The sequence below is a fragment of the Pararge aegeria genome, chromosome 20 (assembly GCF_905163445.1).
Source record: "Pararge aegeria chromosome 20, ilParAegt1.1, whole genome shotgun sequence".
Lineage (NCBI taxonomy): Eukaryota > Metazoa > Arthropoda > Insecta > Lepidoptera > Nymphalidae > Pararge > Pararge aegeria.
In genome coordinates, this window is record NC_053199.1 from 3990101 (window position 1) to 4009422 (window position 19322).

Genomic DNA, 19322 nt, shown 5'->3' on the forward strand with positions numbered 1-19322 from the left:
ATGGGAATTATAGAGGGGGCATAAATTTTCCTTTTCCGTGTCTTTGATTACTAATAGATATTAATTATTATTAGGTACGTTTGAAGATGTAAATCTTCCACCTAGATTGGTTTAGAGTGGAAACCACATTTTTACTTATGCTGTTAAAAAAATGTCATTATCTTTATTTTAGTGTAACCATTTTAATAATTATTAAATTTTGCACGTGCCTTTAAGTAATGATCCAGAAATTTGTTATGGATAAAATACTTACATACAAACCTTAATACCATTAATATATATAAACGTCCCTGGGGATAAACATTTAAAAAAGTATAAAACACGTACTTGTTATTGTAGCAAGAAGCAAGAATTTCATCAAATTTTTTTTACAGTTTTTATAATTCTACCGTAATACATTACGGGTGGTAAAACATTAAAGTCGATTTTAGTGATGTCTTTTAAATAAATAAATAACTACATAAATATCGATATTTTACCCGAACACGACTCCCTAGCGACAATCACATTAGCGTGCGATGTTTATAGTCCCACTTCATTTGCCGCACATCAACCGCACTAATATTCAACGTCAAACAAATCACTGAGGCACGAAAATAAACAAATTTCTTCACAAAAAACTCATTCCCCACAATTAAAAAAAAGCCCAAAGTTATTTAGATTTCCATAAATACTCGACGTGCCACTGCGTTTTTTGAGATATATCTTCCTGGCGACTTTTTTTGTAGTGCTTAGTGATGTGCTACAAATAAGAAAGTTTTTTATCGATGGTAAAATTTCACTTAAGTTCGTATGGTTGTTCTTATGTTCTTTATTATCAAGATACTGATGTAGCTATATATCAATCAATTCATGATATTATAATAGATATGTAAGACACATTACATTATTAAAACATTCAAGACAATATAATACTAGTCAGCATTGGAATTAATTACCCAAAGTGGTGGGGGGGGGGGGGGGGGATTATCCTTCACCTTTATTGCTCGTGGTACCTTTGGAGGACTTGTGGATGATAGAGATTACTCACAGTATTCGTGACTGTGTACAGGTATTCGAGTTTGCTGATGTGCTGTGGCTCCAGTGGGACTCTGACTGGTAAAAGGGACACTCAGTACCCGTATTTGGTCTGCTTCAGTTCAATAAAAAATACCCACATGCCATCTAGCCCCAAAGTAAGCATAGCAAAATATTGTTGTCTTATTGTTTATTGTGTAAGCTGTTATTGTGTTATATTTTTATGAATAATATATATTAATATTTATAAAATACAGATAAACACCCTGACACTGAAAAACATTCTTGTTAATTATGAAAACATTTTTCAGTAGTGGTAATCAAACCTTGGAACAACACAGCCTTGGAATCAGAAAGCTGTCTAGAAAAAATTAACATCCGCAGGCAGATTTGCGGTTCGCCGAAACCGTTCGCGTTGCTTAGCCGTCAGCCGGCGAGCACGAACACCCTGTGGTCTTGGTAAAGAGACTGACGTAACTTCTGTGGCTCCAGCCGCGTTAACCTCCAGCGATGAAAAAGAAACTTAATAATAATTTATGTTACAATTTAATTTACCTTAAAAAATAAGTGTCAGAGATGTGCTCTCGATATCGATGATACTGTTTTTAAATTTAACCCATCACTGAGCTAGTGTTTTACAACGCGCGTATTGTGTTTAGTTTTTGAATCCTCCGGCACGTTAGTGTCGAGTATAGACATAAATTGTGAGGAGCTCGTCGTTTCCGACAAATGCGTGCGCTAATGAAATTTTGTTCTCGATTATAACTGTCATTGAGTCGCTGAAATAGGTTGGAAAATGTCCTTTTCAATCTTCAAATATCTTCAATAATTTCCTTTTTTTATACGGAGAAAAAATGTCTGGTAAGAGAAAGAGATAAACTTTTTTTGAACACTATAAATAAATCAAACCCTGACTTGGAATCTTAACTGGTGGATTGTGATGTTGCAATCTAAGATGGAAACGGGCTTTCATATTAAACCTACACCCCTATTCAGATTCTAAGCAGCAACTTTCTCAGTAGGGAAGTAACTAGCAACGTCGGAAGCCTCCCGAGACCAGACCAGAGAAAATTCCTAAATTATAAATTCCAGATTGCACCTTCCGGGAATCAAAGTACCAACTACGACTGTCGTCAATTACAACAATATCAACCCTTTAGTAATAAAAGTACTTCTAAGCCACAATGTTTATAATATTTATGATACGGTACTCACTAGTATATGAAACAGGTTTCATACTTGCGTCCAGTCGTGTGCCCATCTCATTATCATCTCAAAGAAACGCGAGTGAGATGAAAGGTGATACTGTACCGCATAATATATTCTAACGTGTACTTACATTTATACTGCAGCGCGTGGACAAAGTGTGCCCAACCGACTTGGCCAGTTGTTTATGTGGATAACTCGTTGATATACTAAGCCCTAGATACTCACTGGGTTTTTATTTTTTAATAATTATAATTGAGGGACCAAGCCAAGTGTGTAAGTGTAAAACCTTCGGATTTAAATAGAGCAAATTCTCAGGGTATGCAAAGAACACGTCCTGTAACGTGCCACCCTGTGCCCGTAAATCTGAGGCTGAGGTGTTAAGCCTCACAGCATTGCAACAACAATGCTTGGCGGCAACAATAAGCACGGCGGTAGACTAATACTATCGAAAAAGCTTTACTAGAACTAAAACTTGTTAAGAGCGCAACTGGCTTCTACCCAGTACCGTATTTGACGATAAATCTTATTAGAAAGGGTGCGGAGTTTTTGTAAGTAGATCCAAAATACAACGGAAGTCAACCCTTGACTGCAATATCACCAGCAGTTAAGTGAAGATGCAGTCCAAGATCGGGCTGACCTCTGATATGACAATTATATTAAACCGATACCCATAATCGGTTTCCACGCGAAATCGTAACGGAACGCTAAATCACTTGGCACATATTTATTGTTAGCCACGGCCGAAGCCTCGCACCAAACAAGACCAGAGGAAATGCAGGAATTTCCAAATATTGTATCACACTTGGGACCTGCCACAGCGCTCATCACTGCACCAGGAAGGTCGAAGGTATAATGTATTTAGAAGTTGGATGTACATTTCTAAGTAACTGTGTATCACTGACCTTAAATTTATATAGATAACTCAAAAGATTAAAATGGTTAGTTATTTTACATCTTGTCAGATAACGCTGTATAAATTAATATGATTACAATTTAAGAAAACTCCTCATTTATCTGAGTGGAGCTGATAAGATATAACTTTTTAAAATGATTACTTTAATTCGTTTTATTGCCACTCGGTTTAAATTAATATGCCAGGTACCTACAAATGCTATAGGTAAATATGGTATAAGCTGTAGTAATTTTTGGAAAAAAATACTAGTAAATGCAATAGTAGTAGTAAAATCATTTAGTATTTGAGTCTTTTCTCCTTAGTGTTTTTTTTTGCATAATTAAATCGACAAATTTTAGTTGCTTCCTTTCTTTTTATATAAGTAAATGAGTTTAAAATTACTTTTCCTTTAAAAGTGATTCTTTTTTATTCTTCCTCTGTATTTTTATTTGTGTGCAAATAAAGAGTATAAGTAAATAAATAAATAAATTCTTATTAATAATGTCTTAACTTTGAAGAGGTAGCTGCTTACTGTAACGAATAAGACGTCAGCCAGTGCACCGACCACAGATTATAGATACACAATTTGTCAAAGCCAAGCCTCCATGTGGTCGTACCTCACCGCCATGCCAAAAATGCCGTCATTATGGTTTGGTACGTCAAGCTAGCCGCCATTTTTTTGAAAAGTATAAAAATATTTTGTTGTACTAATATTGTTTTTATTTGCGTATCCGTTACATTACAGAAGAATATGACGTTACTATTTTCTCATACAGAAAACAAATTTCATTTATTTCGATTAGGACTCCTCTATAAGCAGTTTGAAATGTCAAGTCCATCTGATTGTATAGGGACTCTGCCACCGTAGAGGCCTTTAGTCCAACAGCGGACTGGTATAGACAATTGATTGATTGAAATATGGATATAAATAAATATAACTACTACGACAATACACACAGCGCCATCTAGCCCCAAAGTAAGCATAGCTTTTCGTATGGTTACTAAGATGACTGAAGAATATTTTTTTTTGAATAATATAAATTTAAATACTTAGGACTTCGACTTCAATTCCGGGGGCCCGAATTCGAATCGACTACGCACTTTATGGAGTATCACCATTTCATTTTTAAGTTATGTGCTTTTTAATAAAATCAAATATTACTTGCTTCAACTGTGAAGGAAAACATCGTGAGGAAACCTGCAAGCCCGAGAGTTTTCCATAATGTTCATAAAGGTGTGTGGAGTCCACCAATCCGCACGGTTTCAGCGTGGTGGACTACGGCCTTAAAACCCTTCGCATTGTGGGAGGAGATGATAGCGGGTTACTGGTAGGGAGTATGGCAGTCATACCACTAATAGATTTCTACGACATCGCACCGGAACACTAAATCGCTTAGCGGCACGTCTTTGTCGGTAGAGTGGTAACTAGCCAAGACCAAAGCCTCCAACCAAACCAGACCAGACAACTATGTGCATCACACAAACATTTTCCAGTTACGAGTATCGAACTCACAGCCTTTGAGTCAGAAAAGGTCTAGTGTGTTCTAGTGTGTTCTTTTCAAAGTGTATTAGTCGGTCGTCTAATACACTTTGAAAAGAACACACTAGAACTTTTTAAATGTACCAGATATTTCACTATTACCACGGTATTCTTCTAAGACGCAAGGGCCGACCTTTGCCTTTGCAAGAGCGGAACTACACAAAAGAAAACGCAAAGGTCAAAAGAAATCACAAAAGATTAATGAACAAGTGTTGCATAAATGAGCTTAGTTCTCAAGACCGTGCAACTCGCCCTAGAATCAACGGTCACTATTCATCAATATTCAAGAAATTCCACTTTCTACGCAACTATTCACGTATGACCATAAATCGTCAAGGATCCGCGCTATTATCCTATCCGCGAATTCTCACAATACCCCCGATCGCTGTAGGGACATTAATTACAAATTCTGGACGCGGCCTTATGATCTATCGCGGTATTGTCCAAAGGTCACCGCTTGACCCGTGAGAATAAAGTACAATAAAAACTCAAAAATTGTCGTTCGACCCTAAAATTTGAATATCCCCTACAAAATAAGCGAGGTCCGTTAAGAAAACAGTGCTTTGTGCGACCGGTTGGTCATCTTTTGTGTTCTGATAATTTATTCTGTCGCATGTATGCTACGTTGCAATGACGTCGGATTATTATTTGAAACGGGGCAGGTGCTGTGGACACAAACAGAACTGACCTTACTTGGATTCCGCAATCAAAATTCGATTGGCCTTATCTGCACTCATATCTCAAAGTTATAATGGATAATTGAATTACTGACAGAACAACACGCGGTTTAAAAATTCAATTCTTTATTTTGCCATATTTCCTTATTCAAATAATTTTTATATTTTACAGTCAAAGCCTCCCGCCAGACTATACAAGAGAAAACTGAGAAATTTTTACTTTCCTAAAAACTGATTCTTTATTTGGAAAAAGAAGGTAGGTTTTTTTTTTTTTTAATCTTTATTTTTTAGGGACTTTTATCCTCGAAGACATGCCAGCGCCATCGTAAACAAGGTAGGTCTTAATATTTAGACTATCTTATTTGGATCACAAGGGTTAACGTTAAATTGATAATAATTTGATTAAAAATACACAAATATGAAAAATAATGAAAATTAAATTAAAGACTCTTTGGATTGTCTGGTTCTTTTAAAAGTAATTCATATGAAATTTCGTTTTTTAGATCTTTTTGATTTCTTTTTGTATATCTAGTTTTTATACCGTGGTATAATCTTTTTATTGAGAATCCTTTTTTAAAGTTCATTAAAAAGTTGGATTTAATCACCTGTAATCAGGTAACGAGCGTCATCATGCTGTAATTAATGATCAGTTAGAGAATAATAATTATATAGGCGCAGCGTCCGGACTCCCGAGTCGGCCTGTTATTAAAATGATTATTTTTTTAATTACGTACTTAGTTCTTATTATTTGACCAATGATGTTCTTGTAAGCAACATTATGTATTTTTAATTTGGGAAGATAATCTTTTGTTCATAATATAGTTTGATAATCATTATTTAAAAATCAATATTTTATTAGTATTATTATTTTTTTATAGTAATTTTTAATTTTTAATATTTGTGTCACGCCATCTTAATTATACTGCATTTCAATTTTAATTTTCATGTAATAAATTATTTTTTGTTTAACCTAGGCTAGTCAATATGATATGAACTACTGTAATACAATTATTTAATTAATAAAGATATTTCTAAAACAAATAAACAATTTAAATTTTTAATTTGATATAAGGTAACTATGAAGCTAAAATTATAATAAAAATATAATGTTACATGATGTAAAAGATAATTATAATATATATACATAAATATTATTTCTTTAAAGATCCATTCCTTCTAACTGATGCTTTTTTATGTATCTATGTCCGGGAATAACTCTGCCATATAAATGTATAAATAAAATAAGAATATAAAAAAAAAATTATAGACGGATTTGCAAAATAATGTGATTTATGCTTTGTTCATACACAAAACTATTTACTTTTCTTTTAAATAGAATGATTTTTCTTTTCGTTTTTTATTTCAATATTCCACCCTTTTTGATCTGGATTCTTATCATTTTAATTTCCCAGTCCAACTTATATCGATCACAGATTACGATTATCTTAGTGTTATGTTTCAGTATTATATTTTTTTCGCGTAGGGAAAATACATACCTAGGTACTCGTATATCACCGTACAGCCATGTAAAATCCTTCTCTTCCGTCCATTACCGCCAATTTTTTTCTTTATATTCCATCTTATCGATCTGGATTCCTGTCATTTTGAATTCCCACTTCACCTTATATTGATCACAGATTATGCATAATTTTGGCCAGTCAAAACTTTCTATCAATCTCGCGTGTACTATCGCGACTTCGATGCGATTCAAGCTTGATTGGTACTCAATACTATTTATTTTAGTTAGTATAACATGTATTGCAAAAGTCGGTTTATCATCATCATCATATCAACCCATTACCAGCCCACTACTGGGCACGGGTCTCCTCCCACAAGGAGAAGGGGTTAAGGCCGTAGTCTATCACGCTGGCCCAGTGCGGATTAGTTGACTCCACAAACCTTTGAGAACATTATGGAGTTTTCCTTCACCATTGAAGCAAGTGATATTTTAATGCTTAAACCTTACATTACTTAGAAAAGGTGAGTGCTGGGATTCGAACTCGGCCCACCGAAAGTGAAGTCTGGCTCCTACCCACTGCGTTATCACCGGTTCTCGGAGAAGTCTTGTTAAATAAACGTCAATGCTACCTAATCACTGTATACGAAAAATCGTTTTATTTTATCTCGGTCCATCAACAAACGGCCAACTTATTCATAGCATTACCGCAGAGCGCAGTTTTCCCCAAAAAAAGGGAAATTTCACAAAGAAGGGTCATCAATCAATGCGGGATTACATGAGCGATCGCCGATCTCCACTTTAATCAGTATGCCTCAGGGGACGACCGAGATTTCGGTGAGTAGAAAAATGATTATGTCCACCGAAATATGACTTTCCCTCGCACACATTTTGCGTTTTAAATACCAGTATTCCATTTTTGAAGTTATATCTTTTTCTTTTGGAGACAATGAGAAGGTTTTAGGCTTTATGCCACCACGCTGGCCAGTGCAGATTTGTGGGCTCCACACGCCGCCAAAGTCTCCCAGCAGACCAGACAGAAAATTCAGAAATTATAAATTCCCGAATACCCCTTCCGGGAATCGAACCCGGGACCGTCTGGTTAAATTCACAGCGCTCACCATTGCGCCAGGGAGGTCGTCAAAAACTCCACAAAGTTCTCCATAATGTTCTCAAAGGCGACCATTAAGAGCATTACGGAGAACTCTCAGACATGCTGGTTTCCTCACGATGATAACCTTCACCGTTGAAGCAAGTGATAATTTAATTGTTTAAAACGCATATGACCTAAAAGTTTTTTTTTTCTTATTTCACAAACTACTAAAATTAGTATTCTTCGCATCCTGAAACTCACATGAGCTTATTTGGACGCTGCACATTCCTCTAAAATCATATTTTAAGCATTAATGTTGTTGATGCGTGCTTGGATTCGAACTCGGCTCCTCGAAAGTGAAGCCGAAGTGCTTACCACTCGGCTACCACGGCTCAAGAAATAGGTATGTTTTATTATCATCAAGCCCTTTCATAAAAACAAACGGCACGCCGTCACACGACGTCGGGTAATCCTCGCAGGGTTGGCGCAAATCCTCGGCCGCGGTAACTGCGCTTACACGGATAACGACAACCCTTTGCGAATCTGATTTACAAGTGAGCGCACGTCTCCACACCACCTCGACTTTGGTGCACCAATATAAATAAATAAATATCCCGTAACAAATAAATAAATGATGAGCACGAAGGTTTTACTACTACAATACACACATCACCAGTGGCGTGCATAGAGGGTATGCACAGGGTATGCAGATGATATAAAATGGAGAAAATCTCCAGTAAGAGTTATAAAACAATTTAAGGATAGACATTGCAAGAGTTATAAAAAGCATACTGGAGATTTTCTTCATTTTATATCATCTGCATTCCCTGTGCATATTCTCTATGCACGCCACTTCACATCGCCATGTAGCCCCAAAGTAAGCGTAGCTTGTGTACTGAGATGACAGATGAATATTTTTATGAATAATATACATAAATACTTATAATATACATATAAACACCCAGACACTGAAAAACATTCATGCTCATCACACAAACATTTACCAGTTGTGGAAATTGAACCCACGGCCTTTGGCTCAGAAAGCAGGGTCGCTGCAAACTGCGCCAAACGGCCGTCCAACACACAGAACCTCCTTCGTTTTTAAGTCTGTTGAAGATGTGTAGTAGATCATATTACGTCAGAGGTAGTAGAACGAAAACAGTCCATCAATGGACAAACATATGCCCCTTAACCAAAAAACCTCGTAAAATTTTATCACAAGATCATTCCTCTTTCAATGTATGTACGTTTGTCTCCTTAAATAGCTTTTTATGCCAAAAATAGTTTTTTTTTTTATTCTTTAGGCCGGTTGGTGTATTTGTTTAATGCTACGGTATATTTAGATACAGACGGTGTATAGCATTCACGTTTGTATGTAAGAGGCTCATTGAAGAAATGACCGGATTCCCGTTTTTCACTTACCTAACCTAACGTGTATGTTAAAATAAGTATATCAAAAAAGTATTTGGAATTTGTATTAGAAATATTTTATCTGGCGGAATGCTTCTAGCTATTTTCACTTCTGGCATTTGTATTTTTAGATGTGAAAATTCTATTGCTTGTCACTCAAATCGACCCACGCATGGGTAATTTTACCATTTTAGAATTCAACTTCACGGGAAACGGTATGACATTATCTTATGCCGTCATGCGTTTACTTATTTTGTAATTGCATTCTATATTAGGTTTATAGTAAATTAATTAAAGTTTGTCAGTAACTAGTTTTCAACAAGGCAGATTTTCTGAATCTCCGTCTCAAAAGCCCATAAACCTATAAATCTTCATGAAAATAAAAACATTTGCTCTGTTGCTGCGTGAAAGAATGAACAAACAATTGGTAGACATATTTATGAATTTCTTAATGACAGGGTTGCCTGGAAGCTAGCCGCTCCGCTCTCATCTCACAAAAGATGATTGTTAAATTGTAAAATGATGGAAAAGAGCAACTGCTGAGTTTCTGGCCGGCTTCTTCTCGGTAGAATCTGCCTTCAGAACCGGTGGTAGAGTCACTACAAACCGACATACTTGACGCTTCTTGCTTATATTACTTAAATGAATTTGAGTTTGAATTTAAATTGTAAAATGATGTTGGAAAAGAGCAACTACTGAGTTTCTTGCCGGCTTCTTCTCGGTAGAATCTGCCTTCCGAACCGGTGGTAGAGTCACTACAAACCAACATACTTGACGCTTCTTGCTTATATTACTTAAATGAATTTGAGTTTGAATTTAAATTGTAAAATTATGTTAGAAAAGAGCAACTACTGAGTTTCTTGCCGGCTTCTTCTCGGTAGAATCTGCCTTCCGAACCGGTGGTGGAGTCACTACAAACAGACATACTTGACGCTTCTTGCTTATATTAGGCCAATCTAACAACATGAAAAAAACATTGCCGAAAAAGTACTGTTAATTTACAATAGTAAAAAAATTTAAAGTTAAAAAGCATTGAGCAGGGCAGTGATGCAATAAATGGTGGGAAAAAAGAATAGGTACATGATTATTAAAAACAACAAGAAAGAAAAACATACATCCAAAAACTTACAGATAAAGATATATCAAAAGTACAAAGGTACATCCAAAGTATTTTTTATAAGATGCCGTATAAATAAGTATTATACATGTATGAATATATAAAGGCGGGGTTATATTTTGTTGGAGTAGTCGCCACACTTCATTTCTCCCGTGCGGTCCAAGGAATTTTACGTTGCAATTTTATTTATAGCGGAATTATACGGTGGCCGTGAGAAACGATCAGGGGTTCGCGGACTGGACCCGGAACCGCGTTGTAGGGATTATTGGAGACCGGATTGTAATATTTTGCATTTTATAATACGATAGCTGCTCCCTCCGACTTTGTTGAGCTTCTGATAAGTTTCCTAAACCTTACTCCGTAATTCTACACAATGTATCCCGCCCAGAACACGCTGCGTAGGCGATCTGTGCTTTATCTATATAGGCTAATTGAGCTATAGTATTTTGAACTTTATAATGCCTACGCTAGTGTTCGCTGCTATTCAATTTCGCGTAATGAAAAACTTCTGAAAAGTTCCCTAACCTGTATATGCTGTCGTTAATTAGATCATAAAATATAACGGCCTTCGATACAAACTTTAATCCCCCATTCATCCCCCATGGGGGTGAACATTTAAAAAGTTATAAAGACACTTGGAGGAAATCCCAGGGTCGAAGCCTCTCACCAAACTTACGTAAAGACAAAACGTGCGTACCGAAATTGCATTCAAATTGGTGCATCCACTGCTACGACGATATGCATAGACAAAGTGGTCAAACTCATAATACCCCTCTTTTACGTCGCGAGTTAATAAAGAATTTCTTAAAATATGAGGTCCTTTGTAAATATTAATCTCGTAAATTCTTGGTCAACAATCACCCTCTGCCCTCCTTGATGGATAGGGGTACGATATTGACGTCATAATATAGGGTACATTGACATAATATATGCCAATAGCTCACGCTGAAGGTTCGAGAATTTCTTACATAACAAAATGTATAGTTAAGTTATATTGAAATGAATAAATTTATATGTTTTTAAAAATATACCTATCTAGATATATTTTTTATTTTTCATTATTATTTATTATTTAATTTAAACATCAAGTCTTTGAAAAACATTCATGTTCATCACACAAACATTTTCCATTTGTAGGAATCGGACCCAAGTCCAAATAAATTCACATTCATTTTTTTCGCAGAGTATGGCAAATTAAGTTTGATTTTCATATAAATTAATGTTTGATACGCAGTTTTAAGATATGTGTTATGTATGTATTAATAAATAAATAAATAAATAAATAATAGAAAACCGTTTTACCTTTTCAAAAATAATTTCTTTCAGCAGCCTAGCTACGATGTCAAAGTTTTATTCTCTGTGTAAATCAGGAGTTCAGTCAGTAAGTCAGACAAATAAATCCATTCTAGCGAAGTCTGTTTGTTTATTTACCTGTATTCTGCTCTATCTGTCTTTAGCTTCGATTCGATCGAGATGAAAGGCACAGAGATAGCTTGAGAGAGATGGAAATAGGGATACTTTTAATTAACGAGAAACACCAAGCAGGGTCTTCTGAGGGGTTCAAAATTTGTCACCGATGCACGGCTCAGCGTTAGCAGCTATCTTGGCGAATTATGTAGATATTTTTTAATTCAGGAAAAACAATCCATTCCCTTGAATTTCCTAAAACATGGATCAAACGCGGAATACGCCGCGGACAGAAACTATTGTTTTATAACTGAAGACATCTCTACAAATGTTATAAATATGTCATGTAACACTTATAAAGACACTATTGTCAAATCTACACTCATACATTTTGAATCTTAAAAAGCAAACAAAAAAATGTTTTCTCAGCCACTGAGTGCTACACAAATTTGCTTAACTTTTGTTGCGAGCAAAAAAATGGAAGTGACCACTAACAAGGTCTATTTTTTCCAAAATTGTCTCACGCCCTTCAGGTTAACGAAAGTGGCCCGATATTTTTTTAGTAGGTACTTTTTTTCAACAGTAACTGACCAGGTGTTGTCTGTTGGCCTAACTTCGTTTATTTTAACTTACTTTTGTATAGGTTTAAATAAGTTTTGATTAAAAACTATCTGGTAAAAATATTTCACTAAGTTATCAACACATCGGGTCTTTGGCCGTAGTCCACGACGGCATGGTGACGTCACACACCTTTGGGAATGTTATGTAGAACTCTCAGGCATACAGAATCCCTCAGGATGGTTTCCCTTCACCGTTAAAGTAAGTGACGCACAAACTCCGAAGTATTAAGAGGTGCGTTCCGGGGATAGAACTGTGTCACGCCGAAAGAGCGAAGTAAGTTCTAAAGACTAGACTATCAACGCTTGCGCTAGGCTTCTAAATGGTCTTTGCGATTTAATAACATTTTTTATTGACTCGGGAATCGAACCCAGGGCTTCAAGATACGTAGTCGGGCCACAAAAGTCTAACTAATAAAGTATTCTGAATGCAGTAAAATAGGCAAAAATATCCTATTTTACTGCATTCAGAATACTTTATCTACATTTTTATAAAGGCAATTCGAATAGAAAAATAACAGTAAACTTATAATAATATCATTTCATATCTTATCTTGCCAATAAAATAGCACGCATAGTGGACACACACGACCTCAGTCAAGGTGCACCCATAGCCTATTGTCCGACCTCCTTGCTTGTACAAACTTCGTCACAAAACATAATTGCCTTCGCCCCTGTCCGACGAGAAAAAAAAAAACAAAAAAATTGAGTTGCGACGATATTCAAAACACGTCACTATCTGTACCGATTTATCGCGTCGCAAATCGAAATGGCGATTGTTATTGTGATGTTTTGTGCACTTTTGTGATGAAATTTTCGAAATCCCTTATTAGTTTAAGCGTGAAGTCGCCGACAGTTCCCATGACGGGTGAATTTTGTCTTACCTAGGGTTCCACTCCATACCTACTTTGGGATGCAAAAACGTTGCTCAAGTATGCTTAGGCAATCTAGGAAGGTATAGTTAACTGTAATAATCAGTCATGATCTCTGTTAATTTTATTACCACTTATAATAAAGGTTATTAGACATATTATAAAGACCAACTATTGTCCCTGTGCTGCGCATAATGATCGAATTATTTTTTTTACACAAACTAACTGAAACCATTCACGCTATATTTGCTGTAAGTTACTGAGAGGTTGGAGATTCCACAGACTGCTCGATGCTACAGTATCAGCTCAAGGTGAAGATAGAATGAAAACATCACCGAGAAAACAGTACATCGAATTTCAAACCAATTGTGCCTGTGCAAGTTTGTTGACCCCTTATGTCGTGTAGGGAACGCTTGCAAGCTGATGATGTTCTAACTACAAATAGTAGTAATAATAAAATCTAAAAATAATAATAATATTAAAAGATGCCTTCAATTCAGGCCAAAAATTAAAACAGAAAATACTGTTAAGATAAGCAAAAATAAAGACTACGATAATATAACTTATATCAAATTAAAATTGCAAATGGAATAATTAGGATTTTAAATAAATATGATTAATAAATCATACTTATTTAAAAAAGGTTTTTCTTTTTAATAAAAAAGAAAAACATTTTTATTATGACATTTTGGAAATCTTCCTAATTTTGTACGGAACCCTTGGGAACACGTTTCGCTACTCGGACATGCATCGTTTTTTTTTTTCGAACTATTCCGCCGATGTGGACGACATTTTTATTGTTGAGGACAGTTTTCGGAAGTGAAACGGATTAGTTCCGTTGACGCCGGACAGTTACGTGAAATGTTTTACATTTTTGAATATGGGAATTTTATTCAAATGTTCCCCTCAAAGCCGTATTTATTATAGGACAGTGGATGCAGTAGGAAACTACGATTATTATCTTAACGATTTCAATGACAAGACGATGTAAAAGTTAAGAAATAAAGTAAGTAACTAATCTATTTTAAGAAGATTTTCTTGCCAGCAGTTCATCTATTGCTACAAAATTATTATAGGGATGCTTACCTACCTAAATTGCTTCATCGTTTTTTTTTTCGGTGCGGTACAAAATTCAGTATTCTTTTCGGCGATCCTTAGCACATCAATTAGTACAGTATATTATGACTCCGTAATTAAAAAAAAAAATTAAGCAGCTCTAGGTGGGCATGTTTGACGGCCGACTGGCGATTGATTCCCACAACCGGAAAATATGTATCTATTATTTATTAAAATATTCATCAGTCATCTTAGTACCCATAACACAAGCTATGCTTACTTTGGGGCGAGATGGCGATGTGTGTAGTATATTTTTTATTTATTTGTTTAATGTTTATGCATTCCCAATCTTCTGTTAATGGAACAACGTATGCTAAATAACTAAGTATGTAGCATAGATTACAATTTGCATTGTTACAAACACTACTTACAGTAGGCTTTATATTTATTTTAATGAATGCATATAACATGTTTGAATCAAGATTATTATTAAAATTCATAATTAAAATTCCAAAATGCTTTATTCATGTACACCTTATTACAGGCACTTATGAAGCGTTCTTACATGTTACACTAATGTTAGTGATGGTGATAACTGCATTCGTTAACTTAAAACTAAAGCTAGGAGGATTATTAGTCAGTGGCGTGCACTACATATATGCACAAAAGCACTGCATACCCAAATTGTTTTATATAACTCGTATTGGAGGGGAATTTTTCCACGTTTCTGCTTAATGCATACCCTGGTCAAAAACCCTGTGCACGCCACTGTTATTAGTATATAATGAACTCCCACAAAGAAACCCTGTATATATGTATATGTATATATACGCATAATATTTGTATGTCATACTACCTCCGTGATGTTTTTTAATTATTATGCAGCATGAAAAAGTAACCGGTAAATATCAATAGTGTACAAAGGACCCTATGGCTTTATTACCCAGCAAACTCGGTAGGGCGGTCTCTGATTACCGAACGGTAACAAAAGTCTAGATGTTGCAGATAACCCGGTAGCCACAATGGTGGGCGCATTACACCCCTCGGCGGTTTTAGGGTTGTACCAAATTATTAATGTTAATAATAACAATTAATCTTAATATAAGTATACCTTTGCTAACCGTACTAATATTAAAAATGTAAAAGTCTGTTTCTCTGTTTGTCCTTACTTCACGCCCTATCTAGGCAACTAATCGACTTGATTTTTAGCATAGAGTTAATTTTAAGGACGTAGAGTAACATAGGCTAATTTTGGTCGGGGAATAACAAAAATTGTCAAGGTTGGTTTTTATTATAGTTTTGTTGTAATCTCTAAAACTGCACAATCGGATTTGAAAAATATTTTTAGTATTTTTTGGGCTAATTCTTAAGTAAGTTAACAACCAAGCAGGTAATGGCATTGGGGAGGGGGGGGGGGGGGACGTTCGGGATAGGGGGTGTATCGATAATATTTGTTGATAAGGGTTTCTGTCGAAACATACGTATCATAAAACCTTGCTTAGTAAACGGATTAACTATTATTAACTAAAATATTTTCACGTTTTACCAGTTCGAAGGTCAGCGCTTTCAAACTTACATACTTACATACAAACGAATTATCTTTATTGTATAACCTGTATATTATAAGTAACTTTAAGACAAAAAAAAATTCAACAAAAAGGCCTTTTTTATTTTTTTTTTCCCGTGAGGATATCCTAATGGGTACCATTGCACGGGGTGCAGTGGTTATGTCGAACTCTTGTCGACTTAAACCACACGGTGTTCCAACTGGTGACTGCGTCGCCTGGTGAACAATTTTATGAGGCCTAGAACAGCCTGGTTTTTTGAGGAAAATAACATAATTAAGGAAAAAAAATAATGAGAACCAACTTTTACAGGCTGGCAAAACCAATGATGATTACATTATTGTAATGTATTTCAATAGTGTCGTCAGCGTATGAGCTTTAGTGGACAAAATAACCAATAATAAAAAACTAGCGCATTAGTTAAACGAGAACAAATGGTTACTTGAATGTCCAGCCCAGTAATCTTTTGAAAGAAAATTAGTTTACTGGTAGTACAGTAGCAGAAGCATATTAACGCGTAATGTACAGTTATCAAATCAATATTTACAAATGAAGTACCATAGCAAATCTGAGTCTGATGCGAAGAGGTACGTCTCCGAACATCCAGAATGGTTTTCGTGGTTCAAGAAGACGTCCTGACTTTGCTAACTGACAGGCAGTCAGTCGTAAAAATATGCCAAAACAAAAACAAATATGCCAACAAGTCGGTTTTCAATATTGAAGCAGAAATTTTGTGCCGTTCCCACATAACGTGGGATAGTATTATTATGTTCGATTAAATATTATTAATAATAATTTAAATATTCAATGCGCATTATCGTTAGTTTTTTTTAAATTCACCTACTGTTTCACTCAACTCCAATTTGTTTATAGAAATAACATCTTAATCGCTATGCAATCGAACATTGCATATAACATTTTACGAGATAAACCTGAGTAAAGTACTTTTTCTTCAATCCAGCAGAATTATTTTGTATCTCAGTTGACACTTTATTTATATTTAGTGCATAATAAAGTTCTTACTTCTAAATTCGCGTTGCACAACCCTAAATCCACTACAAAAGGTTGCGATGAAGCCCACGCAATGAGTGACATAATAACCGACGAACTGATCACAGATAAGCTATTAATTTGGCTCAAGTATCCCATTCTTTATCAAAATTATGCTCGCGGAGCAATCTTTTGATTATCTTTAACGCAATCTAAAACAGACTGTAAAGTATAAGTAATAGGGTCCACAGTTTTTATTGATGTGTAACAAGGTTTGTTTGGGAATGAAATTGATATGAAACGGTATTGTATATGAGCACAATGGTTATATTGTTTTTCCTTTTATAATGGTCTCGAATGTGTTCTCTTGATTAGGTCGGCTATTTGCGCCCTTGAGGTTTGCGTGATTGATTAATATTCAGATTTGCATGACTTCTGAAAGGCAGCTCTAGTTTGTAGTACCTTTTGTGCAGGTTTGCTTGTTAGATTTTTGTTTGAAATGCATTTGGAGCTTTTTAGATTTTTAACGAGTCTCTACTCATCTAGCTCCATGTTCTCAGTCAGCAGTTAAATTTAAAATACTATTGCATCTATAAAGAGAACAGATTTGTTTGCTTTCGTTTTGTTAAACACGTTAATAGCTGGAACGACATAGCATTTGATTCAAGGTTGTAAGTTATTTAATAATTGATGTTGGAAAAGAGCATCTCGATGTTGGTAAAGTGCAACTGCTGAGTTTCTTACCGGCTTCTTCTCGGTAGAATCTGCCTTCCGAACCGGTGGTAGAGTCACTACAAACAGACAGACTTGACGTTTCAAAAGTGCTTATGTTAGGACTACTTGAAATAAATGAATTTTGAATATCACGCTCAGACCCTTTGGAGTCCAAACAGAGGCAGACGATGCAACGTTGGGTCGTTGAATGCAAGTTTATTAATTTACATATCGTGAATTTTACGCAGGTGAAGATGCTGGGAACCGCGTGTGCTTTTTAAGGAGGTAAATAAATATATAATAGTATAATATAATAATAAGTATATCCCTATCCCTTCCTCCCCTATCCCTATTAATACGCTTTCACGCGAAAACTACTTAACCGATCCTCATGAAACTTTCTACACATATTCTTAGAAGTGTTAGAAGTAATATAGGATACTTTTTATCCAGACATTAAGCTCGATTCCTTTGGGAGAGGGCATAAGTGTTTGATGATTTTACAGCATTACTCCGTCAAATTATAACCGATTTAAATAATATTTTTTGTACTATAGAGGTTACAATATGTGTTTAAAATTGCCCAAACTGTGGTTGGAGATAGAGGACAGAACTCCTCAGCGGACAGCAGCAAACCTCTCATTTAAGGCTTAGCGATACTGAATATTTAATTTTTTTTTAGATCTACAAGCACATTTAATGCCAGATCAAAAAACAATATCAAACGCAGACGAAGTCGCGAGCAACAACTAGTATGATAATAAAGGTATAAGTAAGCGTTTAGGACTGATTAACGACCTACATTTCTTCCTACGAACACATTATTTTTTATTTTATTGTAATAGTAACACCTATCATCATATCAACCTATTATCGGCCAATCAAGAGTCACGGGTTTGCTCCCTCAATAAGAAGGGTTAAGACGGTAGTCCTCCACGCTGGCCCAGTGCGGATTTTTGCACTCCACTCGCTTTTGAGAACATTATGAAGAACATACAGGTTTCCTCAGGATGTTTTCCTTCAGCGTTGAAGTAAGCCATAGTTTAATTGCTTAAAACGCACATAACTTAAAAGTAAGAGGTGCGTACTCGGCCCTGGGAAACTGAAGCTGAAGTCCTAACCACTAGGCCGCTCCCAGTAACACCTGTATGGTCTTACTAAGAAACGTGGCATATCGTCGGAAAATAGAGTGTTTCAGAACATAACTATTACGATGTTACGTTTATTAATGTATACCCCAGTGTAAACCATCACATTTTTAGGATACTGGTTTTAATTTAAAAAAATATTCTATATATTTATTAGTATAATTAATGAAAATTAATATTATTTCAAAAATAAAAACGGTTATTTTTCTTCATCAAGTCAATATAAAAAGTTATATATGTAATAATAGCTGTCCCGGCGAATCTTTTTTTTTTTTTTTTGATGAATGTTATATTTTAATACTTATTATCCTATTCCGGACTAACAGAAATCCAAGAAATCAAATTTCATAAAAATTGGTCCAGCCGTTCTTGAGTTATAAATGGTGTAACTAACACAATTTCTTTTTACAGGTAGGTTTTTTTTATTAAAAATCCCCTCACGTCGCATAATCAAATAATTAACACTTAAATTATAGCAATGATCTTTCAGTCATTGTTTAAAGGCCACATAATCGTTCATACAAACATGTGAGCTTAACTTA